Consider the following 14,433-nt stretch of genomic DNA (forward strand, 5'->3'; position numbering starts at 1 on the left):
GAGCATGAAGGTCCAATCAAAGCTCAGGGGAAGGCAGAGCCACAATACAGAAGGAGCCTGGGTTCCAGCACCATGCATCTCCCGCATCAGTGTGGAAACCTTGTTAATGAATAAAAGTCCTCTTATCTTATTCAACTTATTGCGCTCCTGGTGGTTATTCAATCAGCAAAACCTGTTCCTAAATCAGTGCTTCTCAAAATTTCCCCTCCCCCTCATCTTGGCACATTATAGCCAAGAATGCTATTTCTCCAAATGTATGAGCTTGTTGATATCCAGAAGCTCATGAGCTGGAGGCAATGGCCATTCCATACCCTGACTTGTCATTACACAGGCGAAAACGATAAATAACCAATAACAAGGAGGACAAACAATCCCTAATATGCAACAAACAGTGCTTCGGAAGCTGTGTTCCATTAACAGGATAGCTATTAGAAATTCTACACCGAATAACTGTGTACACTTAACTAGCTAATCACAAGATAGGGAAAATAATCAGGATCCAACTAAGAATAAATTTTGTTGTGGAATAATAGTAAAACATTGAGTGATTTTGACCAAGAGACTGTGATGTGATAAAAGAAAATTTAGGGATATAAAAGTAACAATAGTGTGTGGAAATATTAGAGGTGAGAAGGAGGTCTGCTGTGGTAGAACAGATAAGATCTTACTGTCTAGATCTGAGTAAATATAAGAACAAAAAGACAGATTTGAAAGACATGATAAAAAATTCTGATTAGTAGATTGTAGAAAAATATTAACAAGTTTAAATTTTTCTAATTTTATTCATGAATTAGTAGGAACATGAAAATAAACAAGGGGAGTAGCTTTTTTTAGATGGTGACTTCATTTATGAGCACAATTTTGAGGTGATTTCAGAATTTTAGGTTAGCCTTACCTACAATGTAAATGGAAAAAAAGAAGTGCTCATAGAAAAGATGAATAGCAAGATGTGTATTTGCAGAGAACAGAGAGTGAAAAACACTGGGGTGCACTGAACATTAGGACCGTCACTTATTTTTTTTTTCCTTACACTCCACTGTTACAATTAACAGAAGCTTCAGAGAGAAAGCTGTACTTGAGCTAGTCCACTGAGAATTAGATAGATGATAGATGACAGATAGATAGATAATAGCTAGCTAGCTAGATATATAGATAGGTAGATGATAGATAATAGCTAGCTAGCTAGATATATAGATAGGTAGCTAGCTAGCTAGCTAGCTAGCTAGATAAACAGATAGCTAGATGGATGGATAGAAGGATGGATGGATGGATGAATAGATATATAATAGCTAGATAGCTATCTAGCTAGCTAGCTAGAAGGATGGATGGACAGATAATAGCTAGCTAGCTAGATAATAGACAGATAGATAGATAGTAGCTAGCTAGATACATAAATAGATGAGATACATGATAGATAGATTGATGACATAGAAAAGTGATAAGCAGATAAAATACAGGACACTCCATCTGCAGTGTTATTTGTCCATGTACATATTCACAGGAAAGTATGAAAGAAAATCCAATGCAACATTAGCGATGGCTAAACTCTATGTCCTGTGTTATTTGTGAACTTTTTGCTTATGTTATACGTTCCTACGTCTCTCAAGTTTTCTGCACTGAGCACTTATTATTTGGGGCTGACAAATCGATAAAATATTTTTAAAGGAACTTTTCTTCCAACCTTCTTTCCTCTTTCTAACAATGAAATTCAGCCTTATACAGCCTTGAGTTCTAAGTTGCTTCTGATGACAACAAGTGGATTATAATTCTTTGGTAAAAAGTGGCGACCGTCTATGCCAGCTACATTGATTTCCTATGTGGGAAACATCCAAGTGACAATGCTCATTGGTTTTCTAGTCAAGCATTTCCAAATATCATTAACCAACTAACGTTATTTAAAGATTTATCATATTAAGTATAACATTTCATTGGTGCCAGGTTAATATTATTTTTTCAAGGCAGAATCTCCAGGGGGTCTTTTTAAAGAATTATCCATCTTAGTGTATTGTTCATGAGATCACATTTTTTAAGAAGCTTCTTTTTTTCTAAATGTATAACTTCCTTTTACTACTTCCAATCAACCAAAAGTATACATTAAAAGATATATTTTTTTCTGGAGCAGGTCATATTTCTGATGCCCTTAACTGAAGCAACCTGCAATAGTCAAGAACACTCTCACCAGGGCAGCTTGGATTTGAAGGGATGTTTATGCTATTTTGCTGTTTATAGAAGAAAGAATTTTCTCTTAGCACAATTGGCAAACGAACATTTTCTTGTGTAAATTGTCTGACCTTTCCTTAACACCTGGGATTTAGTTCTATGAATCTGAAAAGCCTAGAAGAACAACTGAAGAAACATGAATAACTAATAAGAACCTGCTGTATAAAAAAATAAATAAAATAATATTCAAAAATTCAAAAAAAAGTGCTATAAGTGTTGAGTCCTAAAAATAATATGGTTGAAAAATAATATATTAATTACTATACCACTGCTAAATTACATATTTGCTTTGACTTTGTAATAAACCTGAAACCTAACACTCCAAAAAAAAAAAAATCAAATCAGAAAGTCCTACTTTGCGTTCTTTTCACATATTTTCCAATATATATTATTTTATAAATCTATGTAAAACATATATATAATTTATATATATTTACACAATTTGTACAAGTACATATACAAATGTATATATATACATTCAGTTGTAAAATGGTATAAAGACATATGTAATTTATATGTACATACAAATTATATACTATATACAGTATTTACACAAATTGTATACGTATCTCAATTTAAATATATTTAGTATACAATATAAATTGAGTATCAAGTGCATTGATTCATTATTAAGAGTTCAAAAATTCTTTTAAAATTTTTATTGGAGTATAGTTAATTTACAATATTGTCTTAGATTCAGGTGTACTCAGAATGTTTTTAATATGTATTTTTTACTGTACTCTAGGGGAGCAAAAATCGCCACCCCCAAATGTCTCCTTGGCATGCGGATTATTGTGAACTGAAAATAATCAAGGCCCCCCAAAAATCAGGAAGAACGTGTGACCTTCCCCTAACTGCCTGAGGAATGTAGACAGAGGAGCTGCCCCAGGAAGGGAGCCGTCACCCTAGATAACAATACTGTGAACTGGGTGTGTGGGTGGGGAGGAACCCAGCAAAGTCTGCCTGTTACAATCCCTCTCTGTGTCCCCGTCTCTGCAGGCCCAGCAAACACTTGTTTACAAACACTTGCTTCTCCGTCTCCATGGAAACTGCCTTCCTCCCCTTTGAGGTCCCAAATCACTATCCCAACAGGCTCTTTTGTCTTTAGCTCAGGATGGTATTTAAGGGGAGGGGTTCAGTCATTTTGGTGAGTTACTCAGTTTTCCCGGGTCTCTCCCATGTGTACGTGTGATTAAACGTTGTGTGGTTTTCTCCTGTTCATCTGTCTCATGTCCATTTCATTCTTAGACCAGCCAGAAGAGCCTGGAAAGGTAGAGGGAAATTTCTTCTACCCTGACAGTACCTAGTAATAACTTTAGGACATCCCTGCAACAAACTAAGCAACAGGGTTCTTAGAATGTTTTTAGATAAAGTGAGGATATATCACACAAAAATGAAGGAAGAAATGTGGAAATCCATTCATGCCAGAATAGAATATTGAAAAGTTTACTAACGTTAAAACGTAAAGCTATCAAAGCGAACGCAGCTTATTTTATGTCTAAAATGATAAAGTTTAAATGGTGACCTTGATCACATTCCGGTTTGCCAGGGGGACAGACAGGCATTAAGCTCAAAAGAGTTCAAAGCATAAGGTGATAATCCTCAGTCAAGGTGTCTTAGGCTAAGCATCACAACATTCCTAAGAATGAGATCTAATGGAGGGTGAAATTGTTTCCTGAGGGGAGTGGGCTAAGAAAGCCAAATAAGGCCATTTAAAACAATTGGAACAAGCCCTGGAGAGAATGAGGGGTTAATGACCACTTACAGAGACGGGGCAGTTCTGTTCTCTAAATGCCTTGATTAACAAACAAGTCCCAAGCTTTGGGCTATGAAACTCTGCAGGAAAGGCAGCACACATGCAGTGCAGAGGAGAGATGCCTGGTAACTTCCTTTAACTCATTACTGACCGGGGATTTTTGCAGAAACTAATGGTTTTTATTTTGGATGGCCAAAAAGTAATTCTGTTATTTCACTAACGCTTTGAGTGTTATTACATTCAATAGTTACACCTCACACACCTGTGAAGTCCTCTAATTTTCGTGAAATGTTGTCTTTAGTCCACTCTTCTGTAGAAGCAAAGGAGCATTCTCCAGAACCGCGAGCTGCATTTTCACTTTCCGTATCAGAATCAATCACTAAGGTTTTTTGTGGGGGTTTTTTTGTCTTTTTTTTTTTTGGTCTAATATTCACATCGTCTGAATCAGAACTATATTCTGAAGCACTATCATATTCTGAGACACTAGTATATAAGGCACTCGGACCATCAGAGAAAGTACCTATCTAAAATTCACCGAAAGATTCTTCTTCACTCAGAATTTCGCGAGGCGTCAGTTTTGAAAATTGTACGTTTATGATAGACACAAGGTTGGAACAACAACCTAACGGAGCAAAATGTGAATGATAACGACAATCATACGTTGTATAATGAACCCTTGATCAATGTGAAGCTCTAGCAACTTCGCACGGTGATGTTACTTGTATCCCTCTCTGAAAACGTATTGATACGTAACTTTCAGGTAACAAAGGACATGTTAATATGTCTCCGGTCAATAATGAGATGGAAACATTTGAGATGGAAAGACAAGATACAAAGATCCATTTTCTTCTTTTCCCCAGCTTTACTGAGGTATAAAGGACAAATAAAAATTGTGTATATTTTACAGGGCACAAGTGGATGTTTTCATAGACGTATACGCGTGAAATGACCACCACAGTCAAGCTAATTAAAGCATCCAACTCCTCATGTGGAAAGGAAATTCCACACGTCCACTTTCTCATCCACAATGGCTGGTGAGATTTACTGGCTGTAACTAGCACTCTTGAGTATTTTAATATCTGGATTTCTGCCATGCATGGGTTTTTATCATCTTAGCCACAAAATGGAATCTTCTCATGTTCCCATCCATCCAGCTGGGCTATGGGAACGACTACTTCTCTACTGTCAAGACTTTCATTACATCGTACATGATGTTTCTTAGACTTCTGTATCTTTTAGCTTTCTGAATATTCATTTTAATGAAAAATGGAGATCTCTCTGTATATAACCTAGTATACATCTACAGTATAAAGTTGTAAAGTCGTACTCATTACTATAATATTTATCAAATACTTGTTAGGTTTGCCATGCCTAAGTAATTTATCTATATTGTTATGTATCTCTCATTACACACCTTTGAGAACAGCAACTGGTTTCTCTACATCCTGACAGAAGAAAAGAGGTGATGGAGTAATCTATCCACATCACGCAAAATCATCAGAACTGGGGGTGCAACGTTCACAGGCAGAGAATAGCTGGAGATGATATTCTGAATTTAGTACCATCAGTTAGTTGGTAGAAATTCCTGTTGAGAATTGCACCATCTGTACTGTAGATACAGTCTGGAAACCAAGGCATAGTGACTGACAGTGATTCTTGGAAAGAGACCCTGATAACTTAAATATTTCAGGTGTGACAATCTGTACCATTCGATGAGAGGACTATCTTTCCAGCAGTTCAAGTGGGAAAAACCTTACTACAAGCTATTTTGCTAAAGAAGAAATTCTACTCCACTCTGTCAACGCGTAATTTGAAAAAAAAAAAAAATACCGGAGAGCAGTCTTGGTTTAAAATTTAGTCCTTGTCATTTTCTAACGAGTACATCTCTGGTTTTGGATCATTTAATTTGTGATGCCCTGGTTCATTTCAGTTATAACCTACAACACACTAATAATGATATTTGCCGTTTCCATTTCTTGACTTTATGATAATTATTTATTATTTATGATAACAAAGCATGCATTGAGTTGCTTGCTTTATTCCCACATCATTTTCTTCTAATAAGTATCTTATGATGGCGGTTCTAAAATGTCTTATTTTACAGGTAAAGTAAACAAAGGCTTGAGCCAAAAGATTTCATAGAAAGAGCCTGGATTTAAACCTATTTGAGATACACTATTTCCTCTGAATTCAGTTCTACATAATTTATACAGCCTCTTCTCAGATATAAAGCAAGGAGGTGACTGATGTTGAAACACAGAAGCAAATGCAACGCATGGGTGAGAGGAAACTGTAACTAATGGAATCTAAAGAACTACAGAGTTCAGTGAAAGAAGTAATAAGTTAACTAGGTTCAATGAAGAAAGTAATAAACATATAGAGATACACTATAATAATAAAATAGAGCTATACACACATAATTAGGAAGTAAAGACAGTGCTGGTCATTTATTAAAATAAATGTCATGGCCCAGTGTTTAGTTGGATGGTGTAAAATTCTAATGATTAATCCATCAGCGAGCCTAAGAAATTATTTCACTGAGCTAATTTCACTTATATTTGTAAAAAGTGACCATGGAAGAATGGCTACTTCTGAATTTTCAATCACTCCTACGAATTTTTATGTGCCTGTTTATTATTAATGCACTTACTGTGTATGTATATCACCATTGAAATAAAAATGCATACCCCGGGGGCTTCCCTGGTGGCGCAGTGGTTGAGAATCTGCCTGCCAGTGCAGGGGACACGGGTTCGAGCCCCGGTCTGGGAAGATCCCACATGCCGCGGAGCAACTGGGCCCATGAGCCACAACTACTGAGCCTGCGCATCTGGAGCCTGTGCTCCGCAACAAGAGAGGCCGCGATAGTGAGAGGCCCGCGCACCGCGATGAAGAGTGGCCCCCGCTCGCCGCAACTAGAGAAAGCCCTCGCACAGAAACGAAGACCCAACACAGCCAAAAATAAATAAATAAAAAGAAAGAAAGAGAGAAAGAAAGAATTACAGGGGTCTACATCTTTAAAAAAAAAAAAGCATACCCCACAAATTATCTAAAATTACATTAGATACCTTCACACTGACAACACCCCAAATTAATGCCTATTTCTTCCTCCCTGGGATAAGCTATCGTTGTCTAACTTTCCCAGAAATATCTTCTAGGAATCAGTTGTCTCTTTAGGAATTCTTCATTGATTAAAAAAAAAAAAAAATTGTTCCTTCTTTACTTTTCCCCTCTTAAACAAAAAAGGATACTTTATTATTATAAAGACAAATGGCTCAATTCTCAAAGCAATAAATGAATTCAGAAAATACACTTGAGTTAATTATTCTAAGTTAGAGCACTTTTTTCTTTTTTCTTTTCAAGATGAAGTAGAAAAAATTATTTCAACAGAAAAAGAGAGACATGTCACCATGTCAGCCTCTGGCTAAAGTTTTAAGAACTGAACATTTTTATATCTTTAATCCAGATAAGAAAGTAAAAAGAGAATAATCTAAATATCAAAGGATTTAGGCTGACAATCATGAGTTTGAATATTTCTAGTAATAATCAGCAGACATCAGAATGCATAATTGGCTCTTACCCTATTAAGTGTTATCAGCAGTATATATTTTGACAGCAGTTAGACCCTGTTCCCCTGCCCTACACTGTGGGACAAGCAAGTTAGATATTATACAAATTCACAATACAATTATCTATGTGTCCTTGGTTTTTATCTAAAAAATACTACTTTAAACTTTGTACTTCTTTACTGGAATATTGATAGCCCTGTAACTGGCACTTTCATTGTCGCTCTGTTTTTCTGCATTGTATATTATTAAGTTAATGTGATTCCTATTTATCTTTGTTTATTGTTCAGAAGGTATGTCAGATCACAAAATTCAAACAATTTGTCCTTTTAATTATCTAAAAAGAACTCAATTTAAATAGACATTTCCATTTATCATCCCCAACTTAAATGGGAAATGCATTATTTTCATGAATTTAAGTATCTTCACAGTATATACTGAAACAATCCTAGCCAAAGCAGTATCTGATTTCTGACTCCAAAAAGTAAACAGCATTATTTACTGGACCTGGATAATAACAGTATCACTAACATTTCATGATATGTTAAATTCGATCCATTTAATTTTGACGGGAAATTAACATAGGCTTTTCAACACAGTTTCAGTTATAAAGTTCTCATTTTTTTTCTGTTTCAATTTAATGATTGTTTTTAAGATACAGAACCTGTCATTAGAAATATGTGCAGTCGACAGCCTAAAATAATGTCGGAATTTCAATTAAGATAAAGCCATCGCACTCAAGAACAGGGAATTATCACACATTAGTTTACTGAAAGCTATGAGTCAAGTTAAAGGGATATGAACCGGACTGCAGTAGGTTAGAAAACATTTACGATGCAAGATAACACATCCTTTAAAAGGGAACATTTTTACTTAACGTACTTGTTGGCTTATTTTCTGACCTCTCCCGCTGAAATACAATCTCCAAGAATGAAGGGAACTCGTAGTATTTATTTCTGTGATCCCCGTTGCTAAGAGAGTGGGTGATATACTCTAGGCTCCATAAACAATTCTAAGGTGAATGACTAAATTGTTAAAATTACTATGCAATTTACAAAACAGAAATTCCAGTAAGGAATTAACCACCCGGAAAATGAGGGACCTTTTGTTAGGGCATGGTACAGAGAGCAGCATTTTCAAAAAGCCTACCCTAAGACAGAAGTGATTTAACAGATGCCCAAATTTAACTATGGCTGAAGCAGAATGAAGAGGGTCACAGGGGATATTTTGGTGGTGAGAAGAGAGAAAGTGTAGGAGGTTAAAGGAAGAGCCGGAACTCTTAAATATTTCAGGTTGCACGTTCCCTACTTGACAAGGGAAAATGTGAACATAAAGAGAAGAAGACGCCTAAGATTCAGGCTCTGAGAAGACATTCAGAGCCTCCCTCCTGGGCAGGCAGGATGGTAAGAATCCAGAGTAGATTCCACATTTTCAGAGGAAACCAAACCAATTAGGATGAGGAGTGAAAGAACCATGCACTGGACAGAAGAGAAGAGAAATTAGCTACCGTATCTGCCCAGGGTGTGCTGTGGGCATATCTTCTGGTGGACCCTACAAGCATTGTGTTGAATGTATACCTCGTGGAATTTCTGAGTCTGGAGATGTTTGTTGAGCATCAGTAAAGATGGCCCAACAGCTCCAAAATGGTAGCACTGCTTTCTTAGCCCTCCTTATTTTAAAATCTATTTGTCTGGTTTGTTTTGTACTGGCTTTTACTAATATTTGATAATTCTACTTTTCTTTCTTTTAACTTCTACTTTTTAATTTTTAAATTTTTTTCCAGTTTTACTGATATAATTGATATGTAATACTGCACAAATTTAAGGTGTACAACAGCATGATTTGATACATGTATATATTGCAAAAGGATCACCAAAAGTTTAGTTAAATCACCTCACATAGTTACAAATTATTTTTCTTGTGAGGAGACTATTTAAGATCCACGCTGTTAGCAACTTTCAAATAAGCAAGACAGTATTATTAACTATAGTCACCATGCTGTAACATTAGATCCCCAGGACTTATAACTGGAAGGTTGTGACTTTTGACCCCCTTCACTCATTCTGACTACCCCTCACCCACTACCTTTGCCAACTGCCAATCTGTTGTCTGTTTCTATAAGCTTATTTTTTTTTTAGATTCCACATATAAGAGAGATCATACAGTATTTGTCTTTCTCTTTCTTATTTCACTAAGCATAATACCTTCCAAGTCCATCCCCGTTGCTGCAAATGGCAAAATTTCATTCTTTTTTTATGGCTGCGTAATATTCCATTGTATACATGTACCACATCTTCTTTATCCATTCATCTGTCGTTGGACATTTAGGTGGCTTCCGTGACCTGGCTATTGTAAATAGTGCTGTAATGAACATTGGGGTACATGGGTCTTTTTGAATTACAGTTTTCTCAGGGTATAAGCCCAGGAGTGGGATTGCTGGGTCATACAGTAGTTCTAGTTTCAATTTTTTGAGAAACTTCCATATTGTTCTCCATAGTGGCTGCACCAATTTACATTCCCACCAACAGTGCAAGAGGGTTCCCCTTTCTCCACACCCTCTCCAGCATTTATTGTTTGTAGATTTTTTGATGATGGCCATTCTGACAGGTGTGAGGTGATATCCCATTGTGTTTTTGATTTGCATTTCTTACCATTTTTCTCTAATTCCTACGCTGCTGTTTGGTTTATCATCCACACTTGATATCTTCTGCCTTTCACAAAGTAAATTTCTAAACAAATAACCATTGGTGACTTTTTTTTTCGCCTCTGAAATTAACAGAATGAAAAGAAAACAGTAAAAGAGAGCTCCAACAGTGGTGTGAAATGGTAACTCTGATTGACATAAAGCCCACCCTCCTCGGCATTCAAGGCTCCAGGGCAAAGCTGTCCTGACTGTGAAATCTTGTGACTCTTTGTCTGGTGGTTTTGTTTTGATTTATTGTTCTTGTTTTTTTTTTTTTTTTCCCCCCCTGGCCAGGGGGGTATGGGTTAGCCACAAGGTGGGCAAGTAAGAAGTATCCAAGCCAGTCAATGCCTGGAAACAGCTGTCCATCACTGACAGACTGGAAGTTGGTAACACACACTTCACCTCCTGGCTCCCGGGCTGGGGTCATTCTGAGCCTCACCTACACTGGATACAAGATTTCCACAGAGAGAGGAATTCTCCATTTCCCCCAAGTGGTAAAGGAGGTGAAAAACTGGTCATTATTGGCTTCACTGGTCCCCCAAATGGTGTTTTCTGGGGTGATCAAAGTACCTGTAAAATTGATGCCTGGACTCAGAATAGTTTTCTGGGACAAGCAAAATAAGACCTTTTCAAAAGACGGTTGCTTTTTTTATATTTGTATTGGCAAAAACGAATACCTCGCTTTCATTTAAGCATGCTTTGTAGGAATAATATATCCCACAATATATAGGATTTTATTTTATGGAATATATAAAACTATATATATGACTTATTCATATAAGCAGCAAAAATACTGTTTTACATTCTTTATGATTCATCAACATTTTAGTTGCTAAAATGGGAAATATTGGTTTCTACCTTTGGGGAGACAGTCAGTAAAATAATCCTACTTTTGAAACAGAAATACATGAACAAGTAGATACTTGCAATGTCAGCACACAAATATTCATGAGGAAATAAGTTATCCGATCATGGGAGGGTGGCAGTGTTTTCTCAGGGCTACAAACAACTTCTTACAGGATCTTCCTTAAAATATTTTTAGTTTTGTCCCTAGCCTGGGTAGAGTGGCGCCTGGTTGGTGGTGCTTGTCTCATATCAGCCAGGGACAAAGTAACTCCTTGTTTATCCCAGCTTGGCTTTTGGTTTGTGCCCATGTCTGGTTCATGCCCTGGAAACATGGATAAAAAAAATATATATATATATTTTTAGTTTTGTATTAAGAGGGCAGAGTGCTGGGAAAAAAATAACATGCGTGGCCTGGTTGTTTGCATTTGTCAAGTCCTGATATAGGCAGATAGATAGATGTAGATCTTTTTTTACATTGGTAAATGCATACATATGATATTGTCACTAAAACATCAAAATAGAATAGTTTAGCAGCAAATGTTTGGGAAATGTTATTTACAGATGCCACGTCAGCCTCTTCGGAACGACCAAGGTTTCCCTAGACTACAGAACAAAAGCACAGGCACTTGGCTTTAATGAGGAAGGTGCAAATCAGAGACCAGCTTTTGATGTAAAGCAAAATTTGAATATTAAACAGAAGATGATATTTTCCAAAATGGTAAGGTCTAGTGTGGACATATTCTGCATTTCAGAAAACCATTTTAATTTCTCTGCATTAAAAAAATATATAATGCAAAAATCAGGTAAATGTTAAAGTCAGATGTGATAGAGGGATTAATTAGATCATGAAATAATCTTCTGGGAATGTATTTAGGAAAGCAAGCTTCCCCAGGACATTTAGAATAAGACTAAAATGTTCCAAAATACATCTTACGTGAGCACACTTACACTCATGTAGAAGTTCTGTGTCAATCGTGCCAGTTTTGCTGTCCATTTAAACTACTAGTTGTTTTGTTTTGTTTTGTTTTCACACCTAAAGCCGTTTCTTTTTAATCGAAGTATAGTTGCTACACAATATTATATAAGTTACAGGTGTACAATACAGTGATTCAATGTTTTTTACAAGTTATACTGCATTTATAGTTGTTATAAAATATTGGCTATATTCCCCGTGTTGTACAATATATCCTTGTAGCTTATTTTATACATAATAGTTTGTACCTCTAATCCCCTACCCCTGTCTTGCCCCTCCCCGCTTCCCACTGGTAACCACTAGTTTGTTTTCTGTATCTGTGAGTTGGCTTCTTTTTTGTTACATTCACTAGTTTTGTTGTATTTTTTAGATTCCACATATAAGTGATATACAGTATATAACTTTCTCTGTCTGCCTTATTTTATTTAGCATAATGCCCTCCAAATCCATCCATGTTGCTGTAAATGGCAAAATTTTGTTCTTTTTTACGGCTTAGTAGTATCCCATTGTGTATATACCAGATCCTCTTAAAGCAATCACCTGTTGATGGGCACTTAGGTTGCTTCCATGTCCTGGCTATTGTAAACAGTGCTGCTATGAACATAGGGGTGCATGTCTCTTTTCTAATTAGTGTTAAATACTAGTTTAATTGTTCTGTCACAAATGTATGGCCATTTATTTACTTAGCTAAGATGCTTCGATTGCTTTGATTTGTTTGGTTTCCAAAAACTTCCCTTTATAATGATGCTAAACAATGCTTTTTGTCACAATTTTTCATTAGTAGCTTACTGCTGCTTGACAGTATAAGAACAGATACATACAGTCATGGAGTGCATTTTTCAGCAGTTTCCTTTAAATAAGACACAACACAAATTAATATTTCAATTACATTTCAGAGTGCTTATTACTCCATTGATATTATTTAATGTATTGCTGTGTTTAGTAACCGTGTTTCCTGAGGCAAAGTGATTTCCATGCATGAGGATGGTGTTTTCATTTAGCGGTCACTAAGAAGTTACCCAGCTTAAGAAATAAGTAAGTAAAATAAATAAATAAAAAAAGAAATTAACCACCTTAGGCAGCAAGTTTTTATCTAATAATCCTTGGGATAAATTAATACATTCATGGGAGCCAATGTCATCCTTTTTACTTTAAAAATTATTCGAAATTTAGATTTCCCTTTACTCAACCCGCAGTTCTCAAAATATGGTCTCTGGGCCAACAATGTCAGCATCACCTGGATGCTCGTTTGAAATGCAAATTGTTGGGCACCGCCTCAGACCAACTGGCGTTGTTAACTGAGTAGACCATAGAACAGGTCCACCTACTTCAATGAAATTCAGAAAGACTGGGAAGGTTTTAGATCATACACTGTATCTCTGACGTTATCCTAGGGCTTTGCTGCTGCAGGTTAAGTTGCACTGATTTGAAGTTTGTCTTGTTAGACATGTAAACACAGGTAATAATCATCAGGATCCTGACACAGCAGAGCAGATCACCCTGCAGCTGTGCCCACGAGCAACCAGCAGTGCATATCACGGGCTTTTATCTTTTGGATAGATTTATATCCCAGGTGATACAAGCATCAGGAATGTTCTGGGAATCAACTCAATAGCAATGCAAAGGACGATGTGGGAAGAGAGGTAATTATTTCAGAATGGCAATGCTTTTCAGTTTTGAGAAGCAGTTGCTTTGCTGTTCTTCTCTCAGAAGCGCCCATGCATAACCCATAACCGTGGTGCTGCAGGGCTTCCCACGTGAAGAGTACCTCTTCCTTAAATCTGCATGGCCAAGTGGAGTATCTGCTGTTACTAGTGGGCTCTGTCCAGCTGGCAGCCTTCAGCAGGGCTGCTACGGGAAGGCAAGCAGGGTTCAAGGAAATCCGACGCACGCTGGTAACAGATATTAAATTCCCATGCCTATACCTAGTGGAATGGGGTATTTTAACTCTCAATACCCTTAGTTGATTGTGTTGTTCTTTTGTCAATATCTGGATTCCAGATATTGATGTCACTATGGTCTGAATGTTTGTGTCCCCTGAAAATTCATGTGTTGAAACCCAACCCCAAGGAGATAGTACTGGGAGATGGGGTTTTTGGGAGGTGATGAGGTCACAAGGGTGGAGCCCCCATGAATGGAGTTAGTGCCCTTAAAATAGAGATCCCAGAGAGCTCCCTCACCCCTTCCACATGTAAGGATACAGCAAGAACCAGAAAGCGAGCCCTCAACAGACGCTCAATCTGCTGGTGCCTTGACCTTGGATGTCCAGCCTCCAGGACAGTGAGAGATAAATGTCCATTGTTTAAGGTGCCCAGTCTGTGGGACCTTGTTATGGCAGCTCCGACAGACTAAGACAGTAAGATCCTCAGCAACTCTGAACTCTGAGGAA

At 37.0% G+C, this 14,433-nt stretch overlaps 1 non-coding gene across 1 annotated transcript; it reads left to right on the forward strand.

The window, feature by feature from the left end:
* Nucleotides 1-11,270: 11,270 nt before the first annotated feature.
* On the forward strand, nucleotides 11,271-11,405 carry LOC114236701 (small nucleolar RNA SNORA48). Its single transcript, XR_003622566.1, has one exon. It is a non-coding gene; the product is annotated as a small nucleolar RNA SNORA48 (small nucleolar RNA).
* Nucleotides 11,406-14,433: the final 3,028 nt, after the last annotated feature.

Source organism: Balaenoptera acutorostrata, chromosome X (assembly GCF_949987535.1).
Source record: "Balaenoptera acutorostrata chromosome X, mBalAcu1.1, whole genome shotgun sequence".
Taxonomy (NCBI): Eukaryota; Metazoa; Chordata; class Mammalia; order Artiodactyla; family Balaenopteridae; genus Balaenoptera; species Balaenoptera acutorostrata.